Source organism: Puma concolor, chromosome C1, assembly GCF_028749965.1.
Source record: "Puma concolor isolate L17-30 chromosome C1, mPumCon1.1.hap2, whole genome shotgun sequence".
NCBI classification, from domain to species: domain Eukaryota; kingdom Metazoa; phylum Chordata; class Mammalia; order Carnivora; family Felidae; genus Puma; species Puma concolor.
The window spans coordinates 215,281,395-215,293,958 of NC_141674.1; the positions used below are offsets into that span (position 1 = coordinate 215,281,395).

General features: G+C 40.6%; 1 protein-coding gene and 1 long non-coding RNA gene across 2 annotated transcripts in view; both read right to left on the minus strand.

The window, feature by feature from the left end:
* The window catches only part of PDE6D (phosphodiesterase 6D), a 57,004-nt gene that overhangs the window by 14,056 nt on the left and 30,384 nt on the right, over positions 1–12,564 (minus strand). The window lies entirely within an intron of this gene.
* LOC147578737 (uncharacterized) overlaps positions 7,781–12,564 on the minus strand; it is a 34,909-nt gene continuing 30,125 nt past the window's right edge. The window contains exon 2 of the long non-coding RNA XR_015255627.1: positions 7,781–10,157. This is a non-coding gene — a long non-coding RNA (uncharacterized LOC147578737). The remainder of the gene's footprint in view (positions 10,158–12,564) is intronic.

Genomic DNA, 12,564 nt, shown 5'->3' on the forward strand with positions numbered 1-12,564 from the left:
CGAGATCATGACCTGAGCTGAAGTCGGAAGCTCAACGGACTGAGCCACCCAGGTGCCCCAGAAATAAAAATTATTAAGGTAGGTATCTTAAAATAATAACAATGAGAAAAGATGGTCCTCAAAAGAAGCAGCATATTTGGCTAAAAATGCTGGAAATGAAAGGCAAGCTTTGATGGCTGATCATTTGGCTGAAAACATTTTTAACAGCTTTTTGCTAACTAGATTTTTCAGAGAAAAAGAGCCTGAGTTTTAAGACTCAAAGGTCAAGTCACTTCCAATCTTGAGAGAGGAGAGGATTAGGCAGACAGGCTTTAAGGAGGGGGGCTGGAGGACTATTTATAAATACCACCTTCTGGGTCAGCCAGGTCTTTTCTCATTTAAAAGCTCCCAGGTGATTTATACCTAAGATGAGCACAAAGGAACACTCCTTTACTATGGGAAGCCTCTCTGAGAGAGCTGTTCCTGGTAGCTTATTTGGAACCAGGCAGACAAAAGTAGCACTCTCATATGTAAGAGCATCTTAAAAATAAGCTTCGGCCTGGAAACAATAAGCTCCAGAAAAAAAAAAAAAAATCAATAGATGGTAAAGTGTCCAGCCTTTTAGGAAAGGTAAAAAAGGAAGTATAAACTAAGATAAACATGGAAGAGTGAGAGTCACTTGGCTCAACACAGAAGGTTACATAAGTCCTCTTATGTTTTAAATAGCTGTGACCTGGTATGATTTCGATCCAGTGCGGGAGCTGAGGACAGACCTGAGGTAGAGAAGACAGCCAGGGAGGTGGTGGTGGAGTGGGAAGTGAAGGCTTGGGGGCTGGAAGAAACTAGTCAGGTGAATGAGGTACTAGGTAAATTTCCTTGAGATGTGAATGAAGGAACTGGGATAAAAGAATTTAAAATATTTAGTGACAATCATCTAGAAGCATTTTGGAATGAGTACTGGCTCTTGCTTAGTTTTAAATGGAAATGGTCAACCTCAATTTTTACATATTAAACAGAACAGATACATGGCAGTACCTCACTGGCCAGTTGAGAGGAGAGACAAGAGGGAGATTAGGGGAGGGGGAGAAGGAGAGAGGAGGAATGGGGAAGGCAGAAAGGGGAAAGAGGAAAGAAACATAGAACACGTAAACACACAGAGAGGCATACACAACAGATGGAGTGAAAGAAAAAAGATACTGAGAAAGAGACAAATAGAAATGCCCACATGTAACTGATGACCAAGAGACAGGCCCAGAACGGATGGGAACAATAAGGAAGAAGTTCAGAGATGAGATTCTAGTTTTTCCTGCTTGAATCGTGTATTGTAGAGTTGTCTTGGTTAGTGGCTTTCATAGAATGATTTGAAATTGATGGGTAGGAAGACTGCCTCCCTGAAAATGTTAATTGACTGATTCATAGTTTCCTGTAATTTGTCATCCAAACTTGTACTTTTGAGAATGAAAGAGGGTGCTAACTGGACAGCACACTTAAATGAGTTGGTTCATGTAAGGTGCTTAGAACAGTGCCCAGGCATTTAGTGAACAGAGTGTTGTTACAAATTCTTTATCATCTCCTACCTAGTCTCCTGATGGTTTTCCTTGCTTCCATTCTTGCCTCCTCTTTCAATCCATACTCCTCACAGAAGGCAGTTTCTTAAAAACTGTGAATTAGATGGCAATCCCTTGTTTTCCTTTGCACTTAAAAACAAAACGCAAGTCCTTTCCATGGTTTGCAAGTTCCCCAGTTACTATGTTCCAGCCATAAGTCTCCTTTCTTCAACACGCTAGTGTCTTCTGCTCACGATGTCACCTGAGTGCTCTTGCCCTTACTCTTCACACCCCCACACTCTTGGGACCACTCAGTCAGTCTACAGTGATCTCTGAATCTAGATTTGCTGCCTCCTAAGTTGGGGTTCCTTCTGTGCCCCTATGCCAACCCTGACCACAACCTGGCTTCCCCTGAGCAGTTGGTGCTATCTCCATTTCCCCTGAGAGGAGACTAAATACCACTTCACCTTTGCTGTATTACTTTCCTGGTCAAAGACCTTCAAAGGATCCTCACAGACTGATCCAGGTCTCTCCATATATCTGATTTCAAACTATTCTTCTTCTTTTTTTTTTTTTTTTAGTGTTTATTTTTTAGAGAGAAAGAGAGTGTAAGCCGGGGAGGGGCAGGGAGAGAGAGAGGGAGACAGAATCCGAAGCAGGCTCCAAGCTGTCAGCATAGAGCCCGACGCGGGGCTCGAACTCACGAACTGTGAGATCATGACCTGAGCCGAAGTCAGACGCCCAAACGACTGAGCCACCCAGGCATCCCCCCCCTTTTTTATTTATTTTGAGAGAGAGAGAGAGAGAGAGAGAGAGAGAGAGTGAGCGAGCACATAAGCAGGACAGAGAGAATGGGAAAGAGAGAGTCCCAAGAAGGCTCTGTGCTGTCAGCGTGGAGCCCTACTTGGGGCTCCATCTCACAAACCATGAGATCATGACCTGAGCCGAAGTCAGGAGTTGGATGCTTCAAAGAGCCACCAAGGTGCCCCTCAAACTATCATTCATTCGCTAAGTACTTATTAACAACCTCCTATGTGCCAGGTATTGACATCAAAGTTGCATGTAAAAAATTTGGGCAATACGGTTTCATAAAAAGTGACAGACATATAAAGCACAATATTTTTATATCTATACATTATTTTATAAATTTATGGTGTCCGAGAAGTAAAATATATATTTGTCTATTCCACTCACATCACTTTAAAAAATATTTTTTCATTGGAATGGTAAAAGATTGTCTTATATTCACGGTCACCTTATATTTGGGCATTATTCTACTAATTTTGTGGATTTCCTCTATATATATGGCCAAAAAACTTATTTATTCATGCCCTTCAAAACAACTCATACTCAAGCTGGATAATTCCCAGTGATACTGAGATAACTCTCTAATGATATTAACTCAGATCCTGATTACTAATCTAGGGATGGAAGATCTATATCATTTCAATTCCTAACAATTCACCAGGAAGGGAACTGGTTTATCAAGTGTTATTCTGTTCTAGCTCTTTTTAAGAAGTTTTAGATTTACAGAGAGGTTATAAAATAGCACCGTTCTCATATACCCCCACACCTAGTTCCCCTATTAGAGACAGATTTGCCACAACTAATGAGCTAATATGGATACATTATCAGTAACTAAAGTCTACAGTTTGTTCAGATTTCCTTAGTTTTAATCTAATGTCCTTTTTCTGTCCCAGGATCTGGTCCAGGATCCCACATTACATTTAGTCGTCATGTCTCCTGAAGCTCCTCTGGGCTATGAGAGTTTCTCAGACTTCCTTTGTTTTTGATGACCTTGACAGTGTTTAGTACTGGTCAGGTATTTTCTGGGTGTCTGTCAATCAGGGTTTGTCTGATGTTTTTCTCCTGATGAGGCTGGAGTTGTGGGTTTTCAGGAGGAAGACCACTGAGGTAAAATGCTATCTTCATCCCATCACATCATGGGTACGTACTATCCACGTGACTTATTACTGTTGATGTTGATCTTGATCACCTGGCTGAGGTGGTGCTTGTCGTTTCTCCACTGTAAATATACTTTTCCCCTCCTTTCCACGTTGTATTCTTGGAAGGAAGTCACTATATGCAGCCCAAACTAATGAGTGGGGAGTTCTCCATCTCCTTGAGGTAAGAATAACTATATGAGTATTTGGAATTTTGCAGTAGAGATCGGTCTCTTCTATTTTTTAAAGTAGGCTTCACGCCCATCGTGGAGCCCAACGTGGGGCTTGAACTCATGACCCTGAGACGAAGACCTGAGCTGAGACTGAGTCACTTAGCTGACTGAGTCACCCCTCCCATTTTTGATTCAATTATTTATTTATATCAGGCCATTTGTTTATTATCAAATGACTGTGCTCTGATCCCTAAATTTTTATCTCCCAACATGAAAATATTTCAACACTAAGCAATCTGCTTAAGAATATTTAGTTAAGATGCTCATCTATACAGGTGCCTGGGTGGCTCAGCAGGTTGAGCATCTGACTTCGGCTCAGGTTCATGAGTTTGAACCCCATGTTGGGCTCTCTGCTGTCAGTGTGGAGCCTGCTTTGGAACCTCTGTCTCCCTCCCTCTGCCCCTCCCTTGTTCACTTGTGTAAGCATGCATGTGCTCTCTCAAAAATAAACAAACATAAGGGGCGCCTGGGTGGCGCAGTCGGTTAAGCGTCCGACTTCAGCCAGGTCACGATCTCGCGGTCTGTGAGTTCGAGCCCCGCATCAGGCTCTGGGCTGATGGCTCAGAGCCTGGAGCCTGTTTCCGATTCTGTGTCTCCCTCTCTCTCTGCCCCTCCCCTGTTCATGCTCTGTCTCTCTCTGTCCCAAAAATAAATAAACGTTGAAAAAAAAAATTAAAAAAAAAAAAAAACATAAAAAAAAAAAAAGCTCACTTATAAGTCTCAGGGATTCATTTGGGCTGTGGGAGGAAGAGAGAGACCACAGGATATATTAGCATATAGTCATAAGGCAAGGCTGAGAGAGGGGAAAATAAAAATTGGTTTGGAGCAAAACACCTGGGTTGGAGTTGTTTCTATTGCATAATAGCTGTGATCTTAGATAAGTCTTTTAACTTACAAGAGTTTTAGTTTATAAACCACAGATAATACCAAAGCCTTAAGGTTACTGCAGCATTATATGAAATGCCTACAAAAATGGTTTATACATTGTAAAACATGATGCAAATGTTGGACATTATTATATCATTATTATTCAGGACTGGCAAAAGCAAAAAAACCTGATGAAGTAACTTTTTATGAGCTATTTCAAATTCTCTAATAAAAGCACATATTATCTTGGGGCACCAGGGTGGCTCAGTCGGTTGAGCATCTTATTCTTGATGTCGGCTTGGGTCATAATCCCAGGGTGGTGGGATCAAGCCCCATGTAGGGTTCTGAACTAAGCATGAAGCAGGCTTGGGATTTTTTCTCTCTCCCTCTACTCCCACTCCCCTGCTTGGGCTCTCTCCCACAAAAAAAAAAAAAAAAAAAAAAAAAAAGTAAAAAGAAAGGAACATATTATCTTAGATACTCTATAATTTTCAATAAGGGAAAAGTCACCAAAAACTTAGTTGTATGAATATTTGACTTTGGTTTTATTCACTCAAAATCTTCTAATTCCCAGAAAATATGCTGCAGTCCTTTGTGTTGCTCATATATTAATCTACATCCCTTCATCTGTTTCCGAGTACACATAAGACCTAATTCTACTTTTATGTTTGTAAAAACTTATATTCTACATATCAGATATATAGAGAAAAACTGCATTTGAGGGGTTTGAGTTATCTTAACCATAAAACAATTTAAAGGTAGGGATGCTCCCTAGTTTTAGCATTTCCAATAAAACCTAACTTTAAGTCCTGATTTTCTACTTTACCCAATTTCACATAGAAATCAGGATTGATATGTATTAACTAAAATAGAGACTTAAGTAGATTTCTTTGAGAAAAAGGACTAGAGAAGAATGATTTCCCCCCAGTGTTGGCACTTGTAGTTTAGCTAGTTGTCTTAAGGTATTTTTTCTCTTATTTTTTTAACAATTGTTTTAATGTTTGTTTATTTTTGAGAGAGACAGAGTGCGAGCCAGTGAGGGACAGAGAGAGGGAGACACAATCTGAAGCAGGCTCTGAGCTGTCAGCACAGAGCCTGATGTGGGGCTCAAACCCATGAACCTCGAGATCATGACCTAAGTCGAAAGTTGGAAGTTCAACCCACTGAGCCACCCACGTGTCCCTATTGTTGATACAATAGCCTTTCAGCTAACTTATCTCCTTCAATCTCTAGTCCATTGTTTCTCAAAGCATAGTTTGATGATCTTGTTAAAAATGCTGTTTCTAGGGCTTCATCTCAAACCTACTTAATTAGTCTCCCCAAGTGAGGTCTGGAAATGCTCATTTAAAAATGTATGTATGTATATATGTATGTATGTATGTATGTATGTTTGTATGTAATCTCTATGCCCAATGTGGGGCTTGAACTCACGAGAGATCAAGAGCCACGTGCTCTTCTGACTGAGCTGCCCAGGAGCCCTGGGAGTGCCATTGTAAAAAGCAATTTTTATGTGCAGTAAAGTTGAAGTACCACTCATCTAGCCTTTATAATCTAATACACAGTGACTAGAGTAATGCTCCTAAAATCCAAGCTAAATCATATCAATACTTCCCCTTAAAAAACTTTCAAAAGATTTTCACTGAGTAAAGTCCTAATGTCTTAATGTTTAAAGTTCTTGTTTTTTGAGGGGTGCCTGGGTGGCTCAGTCAGTTAAGCATCAGACTCTAGATTTTGGCTCAGGTCATGATCTTACAGGTTGGTGAGGTCAAGCCCCGCACTGGGCTCCTCCCACTTATAGTGCGGAGCCTGCTTGGATTATCTCTCCCTCTCTCTCTGCACACCTCCCCACACCCCCACACATGCTCTCTCTCTTTAAATAAACTTAAAAAAAACTTAATAAAAAAAATAAAGTTCTTGTTTTTTATTTTTTTTATTTTAGAGAGACAGAGTGAGTGCAAGTGGGGGAGAGGGACAGAGGGAGAGAAAGAGAATCCCAAGCAGACTCCATGCTTAGCATGGAGCCCAATGCAGGGCTCAATCCCACGATTCTGGTACCACGACCTGAGCTGAAATCAAGAGTAAGGCTCTCAACCGACTGAGCCACCCAGGTGCCCCTAAAATACAGCTTTTAGTCCTTTCTTAACATTAGGTCACTTAAATTTCTCTTTCATTTTCTTTTTAGTGATGATTTGGGTCTGGGTTTCTAATCAGTCTAATATACACCAACTTCTTTTGGAAGGAGAAGAGTCCAGCAGGGTCCACTGAATTTGATCAGATTACCCTGTGCACCTTCTACCATGTCAACTCCGGAGTCACTGGTGTCACTTCACTGAAGGCAGAGGTGTGCAGCCTCTCTAAAGAGAGGGGCAGAATTATCAGGCCATATACATGTACTTCCCAGCTAAGACATTATAATTCTACATCTCTGAACTAATCAACACCTAAAAATCAGCTTCTACTTGCCAAATGGCCCCTCCTCAGTGCCTGTTTCTTCTCTTCCTCTGTGATTTTCTAGTACGTGCTCCCTCTTACACTTCTCAACACTCATAGTGCTTTCAGTGGGGGTTTTGTGTACTAGTTACTGTCTCCCTAATTTGACCAGGTGCTTCTTGAGGGCAGAGGTGTTTCCTCTCGTTGAGCTGACAGCAAAAGCAGGGAAATCTTTGACTATGAGTTTCTGGCATTTAGCTACGTCAATCAGTAACTTTCTGGTGTACGAAGGTACTTACCAAAGATTTTTTCTTTTGGATAATATGGCTAGGAAGGACAAATGATAGAGAAACTATTTTTAGATTATTAGGTTTGGGGCACTCTGTATAAGAATAGTCAGTTATCAGTTTTTTCCAGGGTACATTTTCTTAGGAAAGCCTTTCATTTTATTCATTTTTTTTTTTTAATGAAAGCTTTTCATTTTAGAATTATGTTTGAATTAAGGCAAAAAGGGGACTGATTTCTTAATCGGTATTAAAATTTTTTTTAATTTTAGTTTTTTAAATTTATTTATTTTGAGAGAGAGAGAGAGAGAGGGAGGGAGGGAGAACAAGTAGGGGAGGGGCAGAGAGAGAAGGGGACTGAGGATCCAGTCCTGTGTTGACAGCAGAGAGCAGGATGTGGGGCTTGAACTCAAGAAGTGTGAGATCATGACCTGAGCCGAAGTTGGATGCTTAACCAAATGAGCCACCCAGGCGCCCCTAAATATTTATTTTTGAGAGAGAGAGAGAGAAAAAGAGAGAGAACGAGTTGGGTAGGGGCAGAGAGAGTGGGGACAGAGGATCTGAAGTGGGCTGTGTGCTGACAGAGAGAGCTGAACGCGGGGCTTGAACTGACAAACTGCAAGATCATGGCCTGAGCCGAAATCGGACTCTTAACTGAGCCACTCAGGCACCCTTAATTATTATTATTTTTTAAGTTTATTATTTATTTTGAGAGAGAGAGAGAGAGAGAGAGAGAGAGAAAAAGCACGAGTAGGGGAGGGGCAGACAGAATCCCAAGCAGGTTCCACACCATCAGCCCAGAGGCCCACTTGGGGACCAAACCCACGAACCATGAGATCATAACCTGCGCCGAAGCCAAGCTGGACGCTTAAGTGGCTGAGCCATCCAGGTGCCCCAATCAGTATTTTATTTTTATTCTACTTTGTAAAGTCCAAATGATCTCCTTCTTATGGCACTTATTAACAGGTATCTTAGAGTTGTTGTACAGTTCTTATTTTTAGTCTATTTAAAAAATAATCAGATTCTAGAAATAATCCTTTCCTGTCATTTTAAGGACAGTTTAGAATTATAAACTTTGGAAAATGAAATCTCTTAAAGATACTACCAAAGTCAAAACAGGGGCACATTGCTAAAGCTACGCCAGAAAAACAAAGATCACTAGCTCGACTAGCATAAATATTTTTTTGTTAAAGTTTATTTATTTATTTTGAGAGAGAGAGAGCAAACCATGAATGTGCATATGAGCAGGGGAGGGGCAGAGAGAGAGGGAGAGAGCAAGAATCCCAAGCAGCCGTGTGCTGACAGCAGGGACGTGGGGACGCCATCTGACAAACCCTGAGGTCATGAGCTGAGCTGAAACCAAGAGGCACACGCTTAGCCAACTGAGCCACCAAGGCACCCCTCTACTAGCATAAATCTGGAACAAGCACAAATAAATCATTATTTTGGTCTTAAATGCTTTTAATGAATAAATCTCATTTAGAATGATTTTTCCCATTAAGTGTAGAAATCATAAACACACAATCTTTATCTTATAAATGTCTTCAATTCACTTTCAAATAATAGGCACATCCATTTGGAAGTCCTTGAATTTTGCTGACATAAATATTCCACAGGATTTTACGCTGAAAATTTTTTTGTATTTTTATTTACTTACAATTTTTTTTATTATTGAAGTATAGTTGACACACAACAAAGGGATCTTTTTAAAATGGGTACTGTTCTAAATAAATAACAGAGTCTTTTTAGATTTCCATACTATTTTTGGAGATTTGTTAGCTTCTATTTATTTATTTTTCAAGTTTTTTTTTTTTTTTTTTAATTGAGAGAGACACACACACAAGTTCATGTGCATGGTTGCAAGGGGGGAGGCAGGTAGGGACAGAGGGAGAAGAGAGAATCTTAAGTAGGCTCCATGCTCAGCACAGGAGCCTGATGAGAGGCTCAATCTCACAACTGTTAGTTAGCTCATGACCTGAGCCAAAATCAAGGATCACAGGAGATTTGTTAGCTTTTAAAAATAAACAGATTCGTCTGCTCGCTGGTCATGTGAATGCACACTTTTAAGTAGAAAAAGATACCGCATCTAAGAGCCTGTGAGATGCCTTAATATGAGAACACAGAGGGCTGCCTGGGTAGCTCAGGCAGCTAAGTGTCGGACTTTGGTTCAGGTCATGATCTTGTGGTTCAGGAGTTTAAGCCCCGAGTCGGTCTCTGTGCTGACAGCTCACAGCCTGGAGCCTCCTTCGGATTCTTTGTGTGTGTGTGTGTGTGTGTCTCTCTCTCTCTGCCCTTCCCCCACTCATGCACTGTCTTTCTCCCTCTCAAAGATAAATAAAAACATTAAAAAAAAAAGAGGAACACAGAAAGAATGCTTTTTTATACAGGCGAATTTTAGCAACTTAAAACAGTCGGTGGGAGGGGTGCTTGGGTGGCTCAGTTGATTAAGCATCTCCCTCGGCTCAGGGCATGATCTCACAGTTCGTGGGTTCGAGCCCCACGTTGAGCTCTGCAACTTTCAGCGCAGAGCCTGCTTTGGATCCTCTGTCTTCCTCTCTCTCTGCCCCTCCCATGTTCTCTTTCTTAAAAACAAAGACAAAAACAAAAACAAAAACAACCCAAAACCCCTAAGACATTAAAAACAATTGGTGGGAAAAGAAAAAAGAAACAGTGAAAATGAAGTTTGTTTTTGTTTTTGTTTTCGTAAATTAAACAATTTAAAAAGCTCTGTTTTAAAAGTACCAAATGGGGACTGCTGGGTGGTTCAATCAGTTAAGTGCCTGACTCTTGATCTCAGCTCAGGTCTTGATCTCAAAGTGTTGAGTTCGGGCCCTGTGTCAGGTTTTGTTTTGGGCTCCACACTGGGCGTAGAACCTACTTAAAAAAAAAAAAAAAGTACCAAATGAGTTATCTAATCACATTGCAGATACTGAGTCCCCTAAAAAGCCAGACCTTAATTTGTCATACCACTGTAATATACCTTTCCTTGCCACACAGGACTTCTCAAAAAAAAAAAAAAACAAAAAAACAAATTTCCTTTGATGTCTTCATAAAGTTAGTTGTTTTTTTTTTCCCCAAAGAACCTGAAATGTAGCACTGTCATATATACCGATGACACTCTATGATAAGCATACACTTCCAATATTGCCTCAAGCAAGGGCGAAGACCAAACTATCTATGGGAAACATCCAGGGCAGCACAAACTTTGACCAAAAGAACCTGACATCTAGGCTATATTAGTAACTGCTGGCAGATGCGGCCATTGTCAACTTGTTCCTGTCATATTATTTTCCTTTGTCTCAGTCAGAAGCCACAGGGGAGGGCTACGGGGTTTGCTTTTGACTTGTAACAACAGCAGAGGCTATGGATTCCCTCCCCTGCCTAACTTGACTCCTGGCTCCTCCCCTGGAAACAGGATAGAGCTGGAGACAGAACATACCAAACAGGACGAGTAATCTGCTATTCCATGAAACTTCTGGTTGGCTACTTGGGGAACATGGAAATGTCTGTCAGAGGAGGATCAGGAGGAAATTCTGAAGACCTGGCTTTGACAACAAAGTCCAATTATTACCCTTTGCTTCTTTGTTCAACTTCTCACTTCTTTTGATGTACATCACCAAACCTGAATGTAAATAAGATACTTGAAAAGCTGCCGGTTCCATGACTGTTTTGCATGGTTATTTGCCAAGTGAACTCTCAGGGTAATTCTAGAATGTCTGTTATCTAGGTAAAACAGCAGTTAATGGTATTCTACCACTGTCCATTTCCTGGTTTTGATAATATACTATGGCTATGTAAGATGTTATCATTGAGGGATACTGGATAAAGGGTTTATGGGAATTCACTGTACTATTTTTACAACTTCTTGTAAGCTAAAATTATTTCAAAATGAAGCTTAAAAATAAAAAAATTAACAAAGACACCCACATGTACACCCACATTGCTAGTTTCTAAAACACTCAAGACTTTACAGCTGTGCCTTTCTTTATGGCCTTCAATACCCCATTGTTGTTTTACTTTACTTATGTTTTAAACCTTATCACTTAGTTTTTTTATTCCTTAGTAATATCAGAGTAAATGATATTCCAGTAGTATAACAAAAATTTCAATAGGGAAAAAAGGCAAAGAGAGGCCAGGAGTATAGTCCAAGTGAAATTAAAGGGAAACTACGGAAAAGGCTGGGAGGAGGGTTTTGTTTTTGTTTTGTTTTTTGTCCTCCTTTGACTGGGGTCCATTTCTCTGCCTGACAATTACAGGTTTCAGGGTGGGAGAAAAATTAAGAAAAGTTAATAGTTGTAAACAGCTGGTGGTGGTTTGGAACCAGGGTAGCTAGAAAAATAAGGAAACTTTCTAAAACTTAAGGAATTCAATGGGGCAGCTGGCTGGCTCAGTCAGTAGAGAACTGGACTCAATCTCAGGGTCGTGAGTACAAGCCCCACGTTGGCATGGAGCCTACTTGAAAAGCAAACAAACAAGGAATTCAAGAGAGAAAACGGATTTTACTTTAGAGAGGAGGGTTTTGGAAAGGGTTGGTAAAGAAGGAGGCTAACAGGAAGGCCCTCCACAAACCTTAAGAAAGGGGGGAAAAAAGGTAATGTAGAACGCGTAGGTGGTAGTGGCGGGAAGTACACTAAAGTATACTTTTCCAAACTACAATTAGTGTGGTACTAGCATAAAAATAGGCAGATTGATATACCAAAAAACTTAGCTGTGACCCTAGCATGTACTGACTTTTATATATGCTAAATTCCAAATCAGTGAAAAAACAGTTAATTATCTCACACTGCTTACTGTAATAGACAAGTTTCCCCCACTATCCAAAAGTGCAGCGTTCCTATAAAACCTTTCGCAAGCCGAAATGGCAAAAAGCAAAGAAGTAATTAGAGTTTATGTGGAAAAAGTTCTGAGTGTTTCTACACCTATAAAACCATCTCTCTTAGGCTTTTCTGATACCGTAGAACACATCTTGCCAACAGATGCGCAAAGTAAATCCAGATAAAGCACAGATTCTCAGTTCAAAGCTATGGTGGGTGTAGTTTCCAAGGTAGGAGCTGGATGGTGCTGTGCTCGCAGCTGGCGGGGGTGGGGGGGGTGGGGGGGGTGTACTGCTTCCATAATGGCTCACGGCTGGACAAACGCTCAAGGCTATTGTTGCTTTTTACCTTTTCCATAGAAGTGAAGATTCTCTTTGGATTTCTTTCAGTTAGTGAAAACAAGTACTGATGTAGGTCTTTCATAAAAGTGAAGTGGCCAAACACGAACTTTTGAAAAGCAGGGGAAT